Source organism: Argopecten irradians, chromosome 11 (genome assembly GCF_041381155.1).
Source record: "Argopecten irradians isolate NY chromosome 11, Ai_NY, whole genome shotgun sequence".
In the NCBI taxonomy this organism is placed as follows: Eukaryota; Metazoa; Mollusca; class Bivalvia; order Pectinida; family Pectinidae; genus Argopecten; species Argopecten irradians.
The window spans coordinates 29,563,883-29,581,099 of record NC_091144.1 but is presented as its reverse complement, the minus strand read 5'-3'; the positions used below and the strand labels follow the sequence as shown (position 1 = coordinate 29,581,099).

General features: G+C 33.7%; 1 protein-coding gene across 1 annotated transcript in view; it reads right to left on the bottom strand.

Annotated features, from left to right (window-relative positions):
• The window catches only part of LOC138335251 (cGMP-specific 3',5'-cyclic phosphodiesterase-like), a 52,903-nt gene extending 47,120 nt beyond the window's left edge, over window positions 1–5,783 (bottom strand). Inside the window, exon 1 of the mRNA XM_069284246.1 lies at window positions 5,494–5,783. The gene's annotated coding sequence lies outside the window, so the exon portion shown is untranslated. The remainder of the gene's footprint in view (window positions 1–5,493) is intronic.
• Window positions 5,784–17,217: the final 11,434 nt, after the last annotated feature.

Below are 17,217 nucleotides of genomic sequence, written 5' to 3'. Positions count from 1 at the left end.
AAAAACCAAGTAAAATATCATGTTATATATAAATATGGATGGTCATAGAACACCATTAAATCTGACCGAAAAAACAGATGAGAAAGACCTTGGAATAATTACCGATAATTAATTAAGCTTTAAAACTTATATGCAAGCCGTTGTGAACTAAGCGAACCGAATACTTCGAGCCATCACAAGAACATACACACACTTGCCTGAATACTCATTTTGTCTACTGTATAAAGCCTTAGTTTGACCCCACTTAGAATATGGAGTGTGCATATGGAAACCATATAAGCAACAAGATATTGAACTTTTAGAAAGCGTTCAAAGGCGGGCTACCAAATTACTGCCTGGATTGAAGAATTACTCATACGAAGAGAGATTGAGATGCTTTAAGCTCCCGTCCTTAGCATATACATGTAGGTGCAATAGAGGACATTTGATGGAATTTTTTTTAAATTATAAGAGGAGGCTTTGATCCATCCGTATCACAGGGACTTAACTTTTGAAAAACGTTTGGACAAATTTCGGGAAAGCGAAGAAATGAAATTCAAAACAACGCCGGTGTAACGTCACAAGAAAACCTTTATTACGTCATATGAATGAATGAGTATATGGACTACGATCTGAATATAGAGACACGCATTGTGCCTGGAATAAACTAATTAAGTTAAACTAATTCATATTGTATGTTAACCTCATTAAACCAAAAGTAACTTGCTGATTTTATTATGATCATACATGTATTAAGTTAATTAAGTATGGTAATAAATATTTTGGAATACAAAATTACAAAAAGTGTGTACAATGTATTTTTTTGATGTTGCTAATTGGACCAAACATAATTAGCCACATTTATGCTGAATATATAATTACCACGCTGTTGTCTCACACGGCACAACGCGTGACCATTAGTTATTTTGGTGCAAACAGATGCACTTCTTCTCATGATTTGTCTAATAGGCATTTTCCAGGAAACATTGACAACCGTTAGCATTAGCAACCAGTAGATGTTAACAATGGGGCGAGATCTATAATTCCCAGACAAGCTATAGATCGAGGCCTTCAGCAAACAAGCCTGAAGATGGCCAAATATCTTGCAATGTAATGCTTATTGTTTAAAGAATTGAAATCCATTATTTAAAAATCTATATATAACCCAGCACACGGTCAAGGATTGGTCAGCCTTGATTACATTGAAGATGATTTTAAAGAGATTTAGTGGGTCGTATTTTAAAAAAAAGACAGTCGAATACACAATTATCTATTCATACAGGAAATTCTCAGTTTCTGATACCAAAGTGCTATACAGGAATATCTTTAAGGCATTTTGATAAGAACTTAAACCAAGGTCATTTATATAACAAGAATTATACCAACACATAATCCTATAAGTAATCAATGACACTAGTAAAATTATCAAGAAAAATACCATCTTTAGTGGTATTTTCTTCATTAAGTAGTTAAGTATTCCTAGTTAACGCAGACGGTCAATTGATGTATTGGATAGACAGTGCGTCAGAGCCAGAGTTGGTCGATTAATGACATCAATCTGTGTACATCTACCCGTCGGCTAAATTAGGAATATCGAGTCATGAAATTTGCACACTATCTTCTCACAACGGTGATACACTTCAATATTCATATTTGGAAATCATAATTTCATTAAAATGATTTGCTCACAAGGCTAAAATGTTCTTGTTACTTTGATGTCATCGTGCAGAAGATAACTCATTCAAATCAAAACTAAAATGACACATTTGAACTAACATACTTTCTAACTCAAATACCCCATTTCTCCTTTCAGCATGATTTTGAAGTTTTTGGGAATCTGATTGGTTTTACAATATTAATGTACTGATTCACGAAGAATTCACATTATAACATAAATCCAATTTGTTGAACTTATTAGCCTGAATATGTCAGCTGTGATAGCAATATATTTCATTAATCGAACCGTTATGTTACAATAATGCTATGCAATGTTCGTCCCTCATCGGTCCTAATTCCTGGACATTATGTGATCAACGTAATCATTTATACTTAGACAACTGGCACTTGTTGATTTAGATTTGTAATCCGGCCACCAAATATTTACTTTAAAATATTATATGATATTGATATAAATATAGTACATTGAATATCCCTGAGTGTCAGTGGTCTGAACGCAAAGGTCAACATTGACCAAGGCGACGATTCGTATATCTGTATACCAAAGAATTTATATGGGTAATTTCAAAGTCACGATTCAGAAATACATTATTATATGCAATTCATACAGTGTATTTTAGCGGATGGATATATCGTTGGTAGGAAAATGGTGTCAGTAATTCGTGACCTGGTTATCTTTATAGTTCTTATTTCAACATATGTTTGAATCCGCGACAAAACATATCAAGTATAAACATCGTTTTACTTAAATTTTGTGCGATCAAAATTAGGAATTTTATTGGTAAACGTTCAAACATAGATAACCCTTTTTGTCGTAAATTGAAATCGTTACTTTGTCTGTATTCCATATCCCTAAAGAGGATACATATCGGTCTGCTACTACGCTGTTTACAGGTTATGTCCAATATTATTCCCAACGGTGAATACTGAGATAAAATCGCGAAGGAACAGAATGCCATGAACAAATTCTCTACAGTTAGAAGATAACCGATATACTAGCTGGTAATAGCAGTAACCCCTTTCTAAATGTCATTTTGCTTAGAAGTTTTCCATTTCAACAATTAAAACATTAGAAACACGGATATGTATAGGACTATAACACAATCGATTAAACGACGCAATCACTAGCGTTCATCATTGCCAAAGAAAAACAATTGATATTTCAATGCACTTTTCTTCATAATTTGCATGCTAAGATGACATGATCCAAACCTTCTTTAAAAGAGGATGATTTTGTCACAAATTACTGACAGTAATTAAGATAATCTATAAATCGTCCTGCAACGCTGGCGTATCTGCTCAATCATTATTATACATGCACTTAATACTGTAAAACAGCAAATTGATTTCCATGTGTGAAACACATGATCCATTGATAGTTCTACTGCCATCACGGCAACTTACAGCAAGATTTCACTTTGATGTTAAAACATCACACGGGTGATTTTATTGCATTTAAGATTGGTCTGATTCTTTATCGCGAAACATTAAAATATTACCTAAGGCCACGAGTCCGTTGTGCGATGTGTTGCGTATGTGGAATGTGTGCATTTTGGGAGATTGCGATTTGCCCTTGCAATAGTGGAACTTTTGCCCAGAGAGAATAAACAATACCGTACCGTCAACATCACAGTTCTTCTGATATACTGTAAATATACTTATTTTAGCGTTAGTTGAATTTTAACGCTTTTTGTGGTGTTTTTGAAGCGCGAATTCTTGTACACTTCTAGATTTGTAAAAGGATGATTCCTGTATTGAACCGCCGGATTGCTTTTATTCATGTGACTGCGTTTAAATAAGTACGTTCACAACACTAACAAAGTTTGTGGATGACTTACTAAAGCTGTTAGCAGATCGAGAACACCTTTTGGAATTTGAAAGTTTAAAATCAATTTTCACACTTTGAATTTAATGTATTGACTATCACTTCAACACTTTTGTTTCACAATTAGCGTTAGCTTGTCTTCATTTGAACACCAGAATGAGAAGTTGGTTTAATTACTTTGTCAAACTGTGTTACGCCAAAATAGAAAAAACAACAACCCGAAAACGATAATGCTACATGTTTAATCTAGGACTCGGAAGGTGAAGCTAAGGTCAAGAGCACTATATTTTTAGAGCTCTCACACTTCAACGGAAGATGAAGACCATATCCAACTGGAAGCTAATATTTACAGCTAGATCAGCCTGCATATGTTACTCCCACCGTCTTTATATACACCCCTATACTATTTCATAGTAAAAATCTGAAGGTTATGTGTGAGACAACAGTTGTCCTTTGATGTATATCAGAAGAATCGTATGACGTAGATTGTACGATATTGAAGTTGGACGTCTTTCTCTGTAATCTTCAAAGGCAGTCTTTTTTGGTCTATGATATGACAATAGTCCATGAGTGGATATAACGACAATGACAGTAACCCCTGGTATATCGAGGATGTGGATTGAGAGGATGGGATGATGTAACTATGACAACGACAGCAAACAACGAAAAGACATTGTAAGAAAGATGTCGTGAGTGAGACCTTAAACTAAAACATATGAATATTATTCGTTTTGCGGTAGACATTTCACCTTGTAATTTGTTATCGCTGATTATCCCTTTATCCCTTTACCTTAATCTAAACCAATCTGATTAAACATTTAATCTTATGGCCGTTCTGTAAATTTTGTGACGTAATATAGAACCGTTTACGAAACAGCTAGGATGCCAAGATATGATTAAATATAAATAGTCAATTCAATATAACACTTATGAATTCAATGTAAAATGCGTCGGTATGAAGAATATTTGGATAGTTAGGTGTTATGTAGTATGTATCTTCTCAGAAATAAAAACAAATATAAGACATATGCCATCATCGTTTACCCACGTATTCAAACTACGCTCGGTTGCAGTCTGATAAACGTATAAACATGGCGGTTTCCAAGGTTGGAATATGATAGGCCTACTCATCTGTCTCATAAATAGGGCCAATTTTACGTTTTATTTATTGATATGCTCATCTGTCTCTCTTAATTGAACATATTAATAAACAAAAAATAAAAACGACTCATTTTAAGAGACAGATGATTCGGTGTAGACACAAACATCTCTTATAACACAGTGTTATGTTATAGTGCATGATCACACCTCGAACACATATTAAATATTCAGCTACCAAAGAGTTCAAATGATTTTGCTACCAAAGATTTCAAATGATAGATGAATGCTTTCTATAAACATATAATGGTATCATCAAGTCATTCTATGTGGCTATCGATACATCATAATACAAATGATGTTATATTTTCTGTAGAGTAATCACCGGGTAATGTATTTAAGTACCATTATATCACAATAAGCCGATTAGCCATGCAACTGGTGAGGACATACTTAACACCTGAATGGCTTACTCTATTTACCTTTAAACTCCGGCTACATGTATAAAGAATCAGACGAATAAAATACACAACGATTAAGACGACAAATAAACAAATATGGGAATATTATTTCACTAAAACTCGTTATCCACTTACTGCGATTAACATTTACACAATTTCTACAAATCAAGGTACTTCAATTATATATCTAAATCTTTGGGTAGTTATTATGTATATATATTGTCTGCTTCACAAAGCTCTGTTTGACAATACTTTCATTGAAAGATAATGATGAATAACTACAAATTATTTCCAGCAACAAGCTTTGAATTTGACCGGAAAAAAACACGTATAACGATTAACAGCCATAACTGCTGCAGCCACCCAACTTTCTATTCCCAGTGAACGAGAACAACGGTAGGATTAATTCCTTGGTATCGTTGATGTTCCAAGTAAATTGCGATATATTCTTACCTTGAATGTGAGAAGATGCAGCTAAAGATCATCACGTCATATTTTCTCCTGGCCGGAATCTCCACGAGAAGGAGAAGCTGATGGCATAGCGCTTATCTGTGGAGCGACAGACTATTGGAATCCAATAGTGCTGATCAATACTGTGATGTCCTTGTTACGTTGGACTTATTTCACAAACAAGAACTGACACTGATGCAGCTTGTATTAATCCTTTGGTCTTATAATGACGTCTTGGTCCTCTAAGCTCATTCACACAACGGTAAACACACACAAGCTTTATATGATAAATAACTATTCTGTAATATACAATCAACAGAAATCTATGACCTTTCGTTTCCAAGCCTGCTATAACCGCCTTGCGTTATTAACAAATACCAGTTTCCTTGTTAGCATTAAACAGTATGTTCTTCACATCCGTTGATTATTTTTCTCTGTGGTATACAAGAAAACACACACGTCTGCATATCAACAGATGAAAAGTCAGTGATGGTTCGGCCGTGTTGCTGTGCGCATACGTAATCCGTCTCCGGCTCGCCGCTGTGTGTCGATAATCTGATGTCCGCTTACCTGTGTAGACCATATTTATATATACATGTAAGCGAATTATCGATTTTTTTGTCCCAGGTGGCTATTTCGTCAGCGTAAACGCAGATCATCCTGCCGATGACGAGATTAAATGTTATTCATGATAATCGCGCATCCTTCTCAGAACAGCTGATCAAGGAACATGCCTTCCGTGTTGCAAACGTAATTAATCTGCATGTCATTAATGATTATGTATTTCCATTATTGGTCGTGACAGAGTCGAGGCGATACAATCTCCGACTTCATGAACCTGTAATACTATATGAAAATACAATGTATATTTTTTTCATTAAACCTTACGGTAAATATCTTACCCTAAAAAGTCTTCTTCCAAATCGTTCACAATCACGCGATAGCATCACAAGAGATTAGGGGATCCCAATATAAAATATTTTCAGCTACCGCTATTTCAAATACAGTAAGAGTAAACCCAAAATATCATTTTTGTACGAACTACGATACATTCTGTACACATTCGAATTGTTGAAGACAAAATGTCACTATAGTCTTCAACACAGACATTTTCATTCCTATATTATTATATATTATTTATATAATGTTAAACTGAAACTATATTACACTCTGTAATATAGTAATAGAGTGTAATATAGTAATAGACGTCTACTCATAACGGTATTACATGTTGTGTTCTCCTCGGCTTCTTATAGGTAGCTCTACACATTCATGTATGCTATATATATTTTTTTTCATTTTGCACTGATTTTCACTTTTATTTTAATTTTTATTATTAACTTTAATTTGAAACTAGCTGTAAAGATTTAGATACTGTATAGATATTCGGTAGCTGTTAAACTATACACGATAACTGACAAAGTCGTTTGTGCATTAATCATTTAACTTATGTAAAGGCAACTTATTGTTTAACGGTACTTTAGTATACAACATTTTTTTACTATTTCATACTGAAGAGATATCATTACAGTACATACTTATACTCAAATCTATTGCGAAATGAAGCATTACCTAGTTACTGTATTAACAGTATACAATGATTCGGATGTAACATGGTAACCATGGACGCATAACCTTGATACTGAGTATCATTATAATTACACGGTTAATATGTTAATTCCAATAGAAATATCTTATCTATAAATAGAAACGATGGGATTATTACACATCATTGCCATACTTCTACTAAGACACACTATAAAGTGTTTCTACTGTAATTAAAGTTGCATTGTTTAATGTCGGTCAAGGTAACAGTTGGATTCTAATTAGAGCACAAATGGATCTCATCCATTGCTTTAGCGTTCGTTCTCTAAAAAACTGTGAAAAAAGGCCTATATGAAAAAATTCCACAACTTTTGAACCAAGTCTACGCAAAAGGCATAGCTTATATTACGATGTCCTGTATTCATCCACATGAATTAACTTTTTAAGGTTTAAAAAAAGTCATGTTATAATGAAACACATTAGGTATAAGAACGAGTGAAAATTGATAATTAATTATTAATACACATATACTGTAGAAAATAAAGGAATCATGATGCCGATTTTATAAGTCTTGGTTTTAGTAATTAATATAATGCTTTGATATTTCTCATCCCATGTTATATTTTGTTTACAACGTAAGCATTGACGTAACTAATGTGCAAAATGACGTCATTATTGTCAATTGATGTAAACAAATGCGCAAGTGCAGCGGTGCAAATCGCACAAAGGTGTTACAGATCTTTAAAAATGTTATTTGTGAAGCTAATGCGTGTTAATTGTTTTATTCCGTGTCAACTAGTTTAATCTTTCACAAAACCTACGTTCAGGAGCAAAGCTCTATTGATTAAGCGCTTAGAAATAGAAATTAGAGATTTCATTCATTTGGATAGAGAGTCCCGTTACGTTAATACCTTGGCATAATTACGATAAATGTGTATTGATGGTAATGTCTCGAAAGGTTGTGCATATGTTTATAGTCTACAGGCACGCATTGGGAATACATTTTGTGGAACCGAATCAAGTCGGTCAATATGTCAATATTGTCATGTTGTCATGACTACATGACGTGTGACGTTTTATTGCCTACAAGGCAGGATGGCAGAAATGATGCTGGTTTATAAGGATACTGTACAATAAGAGGTGCTTCCTATGGTTCAATAAAATTTTAGCGTATAATTTGTTTTCCTCGAGTTAATAGGACAATAAATATTGTGTTCGCAAAAGTTGTTATATTGATAAATGGTTTTCTGCGCAATTGTATTTGATCGTAAACCCGTTCGTGCAAAAATCGCAAAAAAATAAGATCACTGCAAATTCTGTTCATATCAGTGATTTGGACATACGAACCTTTGTAAGCTGATAAATGAACAGGATATTTCTAGTTCGTATTTCACTCGGTTCGTATTTCACTCGTGTGCTTTAAGAGGTTAACACTTTTACATACAATATGGATTATATAACAGACACTCAACATCAGTGTCACGTTAATCGGACACTTTTGTACTAGGTCTATAACAGAGACTTGTTCGATAATGATAGAGTAATATACAATAATAAGAGTTATTATAATCAATTGATAAATAACCATGAGATTTGAAAAATGGAAAACGACACTTTTGCTATCATCATCAGGTGTACAAAAGGTGCATTACTCATTTGCTTCATTAACTATGAAAACATCTTCTCTAAACTGATCCAGAAAGTAAAGATTTGAATTCTTCATGGATGTTGTCAAGTAAGTTTTTCGAGAAGTTAATTTATCTTGGATTGAAATTTGTCGTTTAACTCTGATTAAGCTTAATAATCTTTGAACACATACACACGGGCCCTGATATACAAACAAAGCTATGTTTGTAGACAATATAAAATAGCATATGATTGCTTGATTTGCTACACATGCATCTGTAAAGCTATGAACCGGGGACAACTGTTACCTGGATGGTGTTAACGAGGTCATGCCCTTAGACGTTATAACAATAGTACTAATATTTATCAAATGTTTGCAAACATCATCAATACTTATAAACGCATAATGAACTTGCAAAAATGTGGAGTCAAGGGAAGAGAATATTTGCCTGTCCTGTATGATTTGAAAATTGGCAAAAAGCTAGTTATACTCATACTCCCCTGCAATTTCATTATAGACTGGTCAAATCCTTGATTAAGATCAGCCTAAATGAGTCTTCAAGGGGTGAGTTAGTTAAACTAGTGAATAAAAATTAACATCTTTGTCGTTTGAACCGTGGAATCAACCAGAAAAAGTAACTTGAAAGACATGGCAACTCACAAATCGGAAAAAATGGTATGTGAAGCGAGTTTTTATACTTCATGTTGGTTTATATACACTAGTTCAGTAGATATACTCGTGGACTGCCTAGCAGACTCGCGTTTGTTTTAAAATAGTTTCAATTGATTTTATGGATTAGTTTCTCCTGTAATTCTATATGTTGAATCATTAGTCTCTCATTATCGGGGACAGTAATTGGATACGAATAGTAGTTGTCATTTGCTTACAGACCCATTGTCCGTATCAAATGGAATCGTGATGGGGAGAACGCGCGTAATAAGTACGGCAGTTTGTACCAATAAGTCCACTTATTAGCATGACGAGACAACAAATGATGAGGGTAGAGGACACTCGAACAGTTCTGGTTACATCCGTGCCTTCTTATTAAATGTAGGATCGATTCATCTGTATCCCGCTAATGGTCGACATGAATGTAACAATAGAAGAAAGACATGTGATTGTTACTGGAGACTTCATGGAAATTATAGCAGCTTGCTGTATGAACTCTATAAAACCTTTATAAGGTACTAATTAGGAGGTTATGTATTCATATATGTCCATGCAAAATAATTATTAAAGTCTCCCCATAATCTAATTACGATGCGGAATAACATATGATGTTCGTGGACACCTGGGTGGCCCAGTTGGTCAAATGGCTAATCACGGTTTAACGAAAATATTCAAATCAAGATAAAATAACTTCTGGTAATACTACTAACAAAGTTTTATAAGATTCGTAGAAACTTAATGCTGCATCTACTTACTGATTTGAGTACACATTATCATTTGTTTTACAGAAAACGAATAAGAAATGAAAATTGCACTAATCAAGTCATTTAGCATCCTCGATGCCCCAGAGATTACTATCACTGACGTCATATTCAGCCCTGGCCTATCTCATAATAAAACTAAAGGCAACTGAAAAAACCCTGTTCAATCACAGGCAGAACGACGCCAGGCAGTCAACCACAGTGTACCGTTAATCGATTCTTTTGATATACATTAAACGACAATATTCAGCTGTCTTATATTTCCTTCAGTTTTACTATGACATAGCCCAGGGGTGGATATTAAGACAGTGGTAATAACCCCTGGAATATCGAGAATGGTGATAAAGCATAGTCGTCCCAGAGATCCATTCAGCTCCATTGTCGAGTGACGTCATAAGTGACGTTATGTGTTGGTTGGCTGTTATGCTCAATGTAGTATGAAAGCCATTTAAGGGCGCTCTCTCATTGTGTTATATGTGTGAGGTGAATTTGTGTTTTGGGAGACTTCGCTATATGTGTGTATAGTCTCATTGCAATAGTTAAAAATCCTATCGTTAGTACCGACATTGGAGCTATCCTAATACATGGTTTATGAAAATAAAAAACTGATGTTTTGATTTCGTTTAAACATACCAATGGGTAGTCTTTATTAGATTAGAAAATCCATTGATTACATCCGCCCATTAACTAATTCCTTTTGTGATAGTGTTTGTGTTGGTATTTAAACAAAGTTGTCAAACAAAGACAGGCTTCACAGAACAACGCATGTTTACTGTTGTCAAACAATAGCTGTCCTGGCAGAAAAATCGAAGAAAGGCTAAGATACATAAATCACAATAATAAGATATCCTGGAAACTCAAATAAGTCATATTCATAAATGAAATTTATCGCACAATGGCTTGTCTTGTGATATTTTATCACATCTATGTATCCAGTTTTTACCAATCCAATATCCCGTTTATTGAACATCTCGCTTGCACTGGTTTGTTTTGAGATTTCTTGTCGAGGGAGGAATCTTTGGACATTATATCTGTGACAATGATACATGAAGCTGAGCGGCAGAATGTCTGGCTTGCTTACCATGATACCATATAACCGCAAGGCCCTCTGGTAATAAAGATATGAGAAACTAGTTTTTCATCTGCAGGAGAGAAATAAAATCAATTCTTTAATCCCAGAGACTGTCTATAAACACATACACATATATAATGTGGTGTTTATATTATAAACCATGGATGGTTATAGTTTTCCATTAACACTAAATATAATAATGTTACTTTAATTTTTTTTTCCTATGAAATTCATAAATACGATATTGGTTCAGCATTTTGCATCGTCCCCACTTCAAATTCTTTACTTGCTTTTAGATTCAAATTCTATGTATACTTTCATAGGTGACGCTAATAACTATCAATTATCTGCTCATTAGAGCTGCATGTTATTAAAATATAATGTGTTTTCTTAGGTAATCTAATACAAACATACGTTTTGATGAATAAGACTGTGAAAATCATTTAAAGGCACATATAAACATGCATAATGATTATTTTAATTCTTCGTTTATGCTTTGGATAGATTTAGATGGAAAAAAAATCCTCAGTAGGCACTTTATAAATGTGAAATGAAATTGTCGACCACAACTTGGCTTCATAGTCTGGCCATCTATACTAATATCAATTCACTGCTCTTTAGATGTTAATGTAATGATTTGAGGCAGTACTCTCAACATTTTATTTTGAGCTCTTATTTGTCTGTGTAAACCTGTGCAAGGTAAGTATCAATATTTTGGTAACATTTGGTGGTAAATGACATATGAAAAACTATTTTTGATTCGTTGTATGAACATTACCGCACATATTCTCTCTTTGCATATTACAGAGTTAGCTCCCTTGCGCGTAGGTAGTCATTGTAACGTCATTATTTTGTGGGCGCAATTAAGGTTTTCTCCGAAAAGTATGACGTTATGCTCGCAAGCACATGATTTCAAAATCAATACCTATCCGAAAGAGCAGATAACTCTGTAATATGCTTTATGAAAACTTTAATGAGAGCCAAATAAGCGAAAATAAGCGACAATGTCCAGTCCATGAATAATTCCACGTTACAGAATGCCTTCTTTCCAGTTGGCTGACAGATTATACTAAGATTGATTCTACGATATATTTTTTAAATTTCCTTTTTAAATCTTGTTTTATCCAGAACTATCAATTTTTGCTTTTCAAAAGTAGTCCAGAGCTTAGGAATAGTTCAAGAATATCTATTCCATAAATGCTGGTGGGCTATATTAATCAGATTTTTTTTTTTTACCTCAGAATGCGAGTAAAACTTATTAAACATATTATGACATATAGCACAAATACATGCTTATCAGAGCACCACTGTTATTGTCAATAAATACATTGTGTAGCAAGACTTGGGCATTAAACTGTAAACAGAGAAAAAATCAAACGGTTCAGCGCAATGGATTGCAGCATCGATCCTTTGGGCGCTTGCATCATCGACCAATGCATGACACTTGTGAAGATCATAATGGAACAAACAGAGGCAGAAGGCTCAAAGCACACTGTGTTGACAAAGAGACAACAAAGACCCACTTCACGGTGCTAACTAATCGTCAACACAGACGTCGGTTACCCGGAAACACAGATGTCGTAACATTTCGAAACATTTGAAAAACATCTTAAACTGTCAATTCTTTTTACAGAAAGAGATAATACATAACGACGGTTTCCATGGTTTCAAAGATAATGCAATTTGTGTTTCAGCAGCTTGAAATTGACCAGATATATTTCAATATTGATTTTTGTCGGCGTCCGTTACGCGTCTGTATTTGTTGACTAAGATTTAGAGTAAATATCTTCATTAGTGTTACAAATGTAAACAAGAAATCCTGTCAAACAGTATTTATATCCGAAGATTTATAAACGAAGAATTATGTATATGTACAATTATTATACGAATACATATACACATGTCATATATCATATATTTTTGCTGCATTTATAAACAGGACAATAAAAAGCGCACATGACTATACTAAATAAACAAGAACACATGCCATCGTTATAAAGAGAAAATAAAAAAAAAACACAACCAAAATCAATTTTGATTTAAACCAGTTAATGAAAATATAGAAACTAATAAATCATCTTAACGATACGAGACAACAGACAGATATATAGATATATATAATGGTAAGGTGGAGTTTAGGATCGGTTGATTTTGCTGGATGTTTGCATCCGATAAATTGGATATCCATGTCAGCCTTTATCGCACCGTTTGTTATTAGCTATAACTTGAAGCGAAAGTAAACAACCCTCTCTACCAAATACATATCTTCGACAAATACAGTCCTCTACCCGACACACAGGTAAGCCATGAACAATACAGTCTATCTACCCGGCCCTGCAGATAAACAGGTAGGCCTGACACGTTTTATCACGGGTAGTTATAAAGGGACCAGACAATTCAGAAATATCATAATAGAAAAAGATTTGTTTATTTTACAACTAACAAGACTTTAGGTTTTTAAAGATTTCATAAAGGGAATAGAGAATTCAGAAATATCCAAATAAAAAACGATTTGTTTGTTTTTCAACAAACAAGATTCCAGCTTTAATAGCAAATATACAACAGTTAATGATTTTTATTTTTTTATTCACTAAACATGATCTTTTAAATCACCACTTTTGTTAAACAAACTTGACCTTGGAGTATAGACTATAATATCCTTTGTTGTTTTTCTCTTTTTATTTTGGCGCTGGAAGTAAGTTTGCGGTCGACTCTTCTCCAAATCCTTTTCAGTCACTGAAACTAAACAATATCGCATGAAAACTTTTATTCATGACACCCTATAAAAATGACTCGAAAAAATTCATATTTTTCGTTCACATGTAATTTTTTTAAGATTAAAACATATTTAAATTGAAACAAAATGCGAACGGTGATTTAAAATTGATTCATCTACTGTAAACCAACTTTCATTCGCGTTTGATTTGTTTTCGCGAATTTCGCAATCGAAGTAAATTCGCGAAGGTTTATTTCCGCGAATTAATATCTACATCATATATATTGATAAGAATTATCATTCAATTATTAAATCCGCGAATTTTAATCTTCGCGAACTTGTTTTGAAATGAAAATCGCGAAATTTAAACGTCGCGAAATACAATTGTTTACAGTAATACTGTTTTCTTGTGTGAAAGTAAGGTGCTGATAAAATAAAATTCATAACTCTATCGTGTAAAACGTAGTAAGATTGACTGGGATAAGTGTTTAAACTCCCCTAAAGCTCTTATGCGGTGATACCACAAACTAATTGAAATTCATTTTGCCGAGGTCACTAATCATATAAACCCTCCTGACCTAGTACAGTATATACTTTCACTATCTGACACACAGGAGAAACCCCTGTCATTGCCTGTCTAGTTGTAGGGGCGAATGTGTTCTTTATCGCTAAATAAAGTAAAGCTCCTAATAAAAATTGTAAATCTTACCTTCCAGAGGCTCAATAATGGAATAAGGGTATCAGATACAGTGGAAACGGAAAGACGAAAACAGGGGGAAACAACACTTGTAAATGTCCGTTTCTATATAGCTCTTTTTAGGGTCATACTTTCGCGCGGTTTCCTTTATAGAAAATATATCGTGGTTAACTGATCCATGCAATTCCTAAATTAATCTAATTAATACTAATGTTGTTAGTAAGTAAAGGATTTTCCGAATATTTCGCTGGCCTTTAGAGTTATCGGAATTTCAGTGAAAGCGTGAATATAGCAAAAATAAATCCTACGCGAAATTTTAACGTTATACAGTAGATGTTACATGAGCAATCGTATTAATTAACATTCTGTGATATATTGAAGACCTTAGCAGTCATGGGAAATGACATACGCAATTTTATCATCTAACGATTTCAAAAACCTTCCAAATTGTCATTATATTCAATATTCAATGTTTTTCACTTAGAAATGCAAACTGTGCTTTTGTAATTTGACAACAACGGGACATCTACTGCAGTCAAATTTTAAAAAAAAATCCGGTAAAATATCAATACATATATAATATGATGCTGATATTCATAACTATGGTGTTCGGTTTGGCGAATATTGATATCAAGGACCTTTAATTTGGAGATAATATCTAAAATGAAGGTCAAATCTTTCGTTACTTGAATTTACGAACATAATATCTGTAATAATTTAATTATTCAGCTATTGTGTATATTCTATTTTCAAAACGGTAATATATGTTTGTGATTTTTGGTGGGAATAATAGCTATTTGTTTAGGATCTTATCCACAATGACGTCCTTTCGTCAATGTTTAAATGTTCGTGGAGAGACCTAGCCGGCTCGACTCGATCCGACTGTAGTGATTGTATTGATAACAATACATAGCTTTATCTCGAGTATGTATTAAAACTCCCCGTTAAGTACTCAAAGTACTCATGTTTTCATACCATAATAAAGCCACTTGACTGCTTTGAATAAGTAAATAGAATATTCGAGAAATCAGTTTTAGTGTTTATGACAATGCTTAAATCACTAAACGTTGAATATTTTATATCAGTTTTGATTTGGATTATGTTGCTATAGAGATTATAGCCATGATGACCGTTGGTCAGTTCAAGCTACGATGTAAGAGGACAATGCTCATACAGACTCTAATTGAAGAGCATATCATAAAGAGATTTATAATACAGTGTCTATTCTCCACACATCCCGGCGTCAAAGATAGGCAGAGTTATTAACATATGACATCCGACAAGTTGGAATCCTTTACGTTCGGTAACTCGATATCTCTCGGGTTAATCAAACTTGATGTAGCTGACTTCCCAGACTTTCCCAGAGAGAAAAGTCAATTGTGAGCGGCAAGATTAATAGAAAGTCTGATTCCATGGTTTTCTGGGTTAATCAAAACCACACATATAAGTCGTATCGTCATGTTTGCCAAAATGCCGGCTTGAAAATTGCTTTTTATGGTAGATCAATCCTGCCCCTATAAATAGAAAAAATATATATGAGTATCATATTCAGGTTCCGTTTCGTACAAATACTTTGAATTGCTTTTCATTACGATTTGGTCTTAATTAAGCTTCCTGGATTTAATTAAGCTTCCTGGATAATGACACCTCTAGTTAAATTTATATTTATAGTCAAACTTGTCTATAGAGACTATCCTATGGACAAGGGAGTGTTGGTATCTATAGCCAAGTGGTCATTATACACGGGTGATAAATAGCCATTCGGGAGCCTAAAACGGTCTCAATAAGCAGGTGGTCTTTAAGACAGGTTTCACTGTAGAAGTGTTATGCATTTACAATTCAATTTACCACCGCAGAAACTCGAGCAGGGCTGACGTCGCCAAACAGAAGCTCTGGTACGTATTGGAAAAAAAGTCCTGGCCATGAAATCGATGGTTTATCCTTAACAACCGTGTTATCGAACACTGACATCTTAGCAACAAAGACTGTTGTCTTCAAATCCATAAAGAGTTCTATAAACAAAATGTTGAAAATCCATCTGATGCTGAATGGTCATACATCTGTTTATGTTTAGAAGAAAGTATTTTTTTTTACTTTTACAGTACATGTATTTGGTTACGTAGTATAGCTACTAACGAATTCGGTCGATAAATATGAACTTTATGAGTTGAAGTGCATGTACTTAAAACAATAATGTAAGTATTATACCCATAAGAAATATTAGAAATAAAAAAAAAATAATATCACATCAAAATAGAAAATAAAAATAAATTAATGTGTAAATGAATCATAAATAAACAAAAATTGTATTAGGGAAGATGAGAATTTGGAGATCCTACGGCATAAACATCACAATTATCAATTACAAAAATATGTATAGGAAATATGCTCTCATCAAAATAACTATTTATTTGAAATACAATAACTAAAATAATAATAATAATAATAAAACAAGTATTTCAATCTGTAATTTCAAATTCGACCTCAGAAGGCTATCAGTACATATAATATTATAATGCTAGATATCTTACTCAGAGAAAGTTTACATATAAGTAATATTTCGAGATCAACTTTGCCCCATACGGACTCAGCATGAACTTAAAATCCCGAATAATGATTAAGTCAATACACAAAGCACTG